The sequence below is a fragment of the Hydra vulgaris genome, chromosome 13 (assembly GCF_038396675.1).
Source record: "Hydra vulgaris chromosome 13, alternate assembly HydraT2T_AEP".
Taxonomy (NCBI): Eukaryota; Metazoa; Cnidaria; class Hydrozoa; order Anthoathecata; family Hydridae; genus Hydra; species Hydra vulgaris.
Genome location: NC_088932.1, coordinates 24,067,501 through 24,070,000, shown reverse-complemented (window position 1 = coordinate 24,070,000; position 2,500 = coordinate 24,067,501). Strand labels below are relative to the sequence as shown.

The following is a 2,500-nucleotide window of genomic DNA, read 5'->3' as shown; positions in this document are numbered from 1 at the left end:
GCGTATAACGCGGTTTCGGAATTGGTTTAAAATCCCCAAAGGTTTTTAAGATCATGGTAAAAAAAAAATGAAATCAGTCTCAGATTTAAATTGTTGCGCTAGACTAGTAAAAAACGCAATTAGTACGCGCGACAAGGAAATGAATTAAGTTAATCAATTAAGAATTAAGATCGATTTTTTTAATGTGAAAAAAAAAGTGCCGTCATTAACAAGCAAGATCATTCATTCAAAAGTTGAAAAAAAAATATTTTTAATTTTCAATTGACGTCAGTTATTCTCCAGTTAAAATTGTTCAATACGTTTAATAAATTATTTTATTAATTTATTTTTGTTATTCAAAATGTTAATGTATTTTTGTTATTCAAAAACTCTTTATTTACATTTTTGCTTTTTATCTTAAGTTAGGAAAGTTACAAATAAAATTTGCATATTAATAAATATTATAATTTAAAATAAGTTAATAACGTTTTTATATTAAAAGATTTATTAATAATTTCTGTAAAATAAGTTAGCTGGTAAAGTAAACCGAAAAAAACAACAAAAAAAATCAAAAATAAAACTTGCAATGAAACATATTGTATATGTTATATTTGCATAAAACATAAAAGAAGATAATTAAATAATATTATAATATTATTATTTATTAACCAATGTTTACAATAATTAATTTTTTTTTTTAATTTACAAATTCAAAATTTACATAGATAATTAATGTATGTTTGTAAATTGTAAAAAATCTGCCCCTTAAATGTCTTTGTTACTTACTCGGTGTAGTTAAGGCAATTTTAAAATACTATAGCGTCTGTATGATATTTTGTTGACTACTACATATTTCCGTTAAATGATCAGGTCTGTGAATCATGAAAAGACGAAAAAAAAATGATAAATTTTGCGGTATCATAAAATATAAATGTTTGAAGAGAAAAAACCCAGACCGTAGATTTTTTTTTTAAAAATCTTCTTAAATCCTAATTCGCTTGTCCAAATTCGTATAAGATTTTAAATAAATACGATTTTTAGGTAAAATGAACATCATAGATTAAAAACTTTTAACGTTTATTGGCGCTTTTTCTTGATTCCAAGTTCTTTTTTAGTCAGAATTCTTGTATTTTTTGTAAAAATTGATAGAAATATTGTATTTTGACAACTATATAAAGCTAATAGGTCAGAAACGATTAGAACTAGGATCTATAGTAAATTAAGGCACTTTTTCAAAAGATTTCAACTAAATTCATGTTAACGCCGATGAGCGAAAGTGATCTAAAGGCTCCAAAATGGTATTCTTTGTATTTACAATTAGGGGTAGTAAAAAGGATTAGAAAATTATATATAAAAAAAAAAATTCTTCATATATTAAAAAAACCTGAAGCGAAAAAAAATATAACATCTAAAGCTTTTGTTTGGACATAATACGCCTATAAAATCATGCCAATTTCAAATAAATAAATTCAAATAATTTGTAAATCGCCTTAACTACACCAAGTTTTTAAATAAAAGTAGCATTATATTTGATAGAAATTATTGAGCCAACCAATTTTTCAATAAAAAGTTATTAAAATTTCGGAAACTTCAATTTAACTTTCATTTAAAAGCTATCGATTTAAATAAGTTTTTTACTATTTGAATTTATCTTATGAAAAAAATTGTAATATAAAATATGATGAACAATAATACGATTACCTATGTAAGAAAGTTAAAAATTTTTTTTAACTATTTTAAAATTTTTCGTTTTAAAATACTAAGTATTTTAAATCTGAAATATTCGAAATCTTTCTATATAATTAGGGTTGTCAAATGTCTAAATTTTACAAAAATTACAATTTTACGGATTTTACCTGTAATAATTTTTTTTTAGTGTTTTCCTTCGTAAAAGCCGTAAAATTCTGGCATTCCTAAGTATAATGTATAGTTTTTTTATTCGACTGTCGTTAAAAAGTTGTTTTAGCAAGTTAAAAAGTTACAAGAGGATCTTGGAAATCGTCAAAAATGTTTTGTTAAAAATTAAATACTATTTATCATTATTTTTACCTTTATAATTTAAAAATGAAAATAAAAATAAAAGAAGACAATATATGTAACTAATCGTTTAAACGCAATTAAAATAGATCAAAGTTTCAATAAATAAATTTATTAATTCATTCATTAAAACTGCAAACAATTGTCTTTTGTTCTAGTTTTCTCTCAACAATATTAAACAAAGGAGAAAAGCAATTTAAAAATGATAACGAAAATTGCTCAAAATGAAACAAGTTGAATAATTATAATTAAACATTTATAAAATATAAAAATGTTCCTGAAAAATAAAACAGAAAAATATTCCTATGAATAACCCAGCAAAAATAAAAAAATTTTATTGAAACTTAATTGTATCTACTTTTTTAAATGTCAGAATGTAATAACCTTTTTTTTTTTTTAGCCGCACCTAAATTCCCAATTTTGCTAAAACGCTGTATGAATTTTTTTTCTGACTAACACCCTGTATATATATATATATATATAT

General features: G+C 22.4%; 1 protein-coding gene across 1 annotated transcript in view; it reads right to left on the bottom strand.

Annotated features, from left to right (window-relative positions):
* LOC100211967 (proteasome subunit alpha type-1) overlaps positions 1-2,500 on the bottom strand; it is a 49,301-nt gene that overhangs the window by 21,607 nt on the left and 25,194 nt on the right. The window lies entirely within an intron of this gene.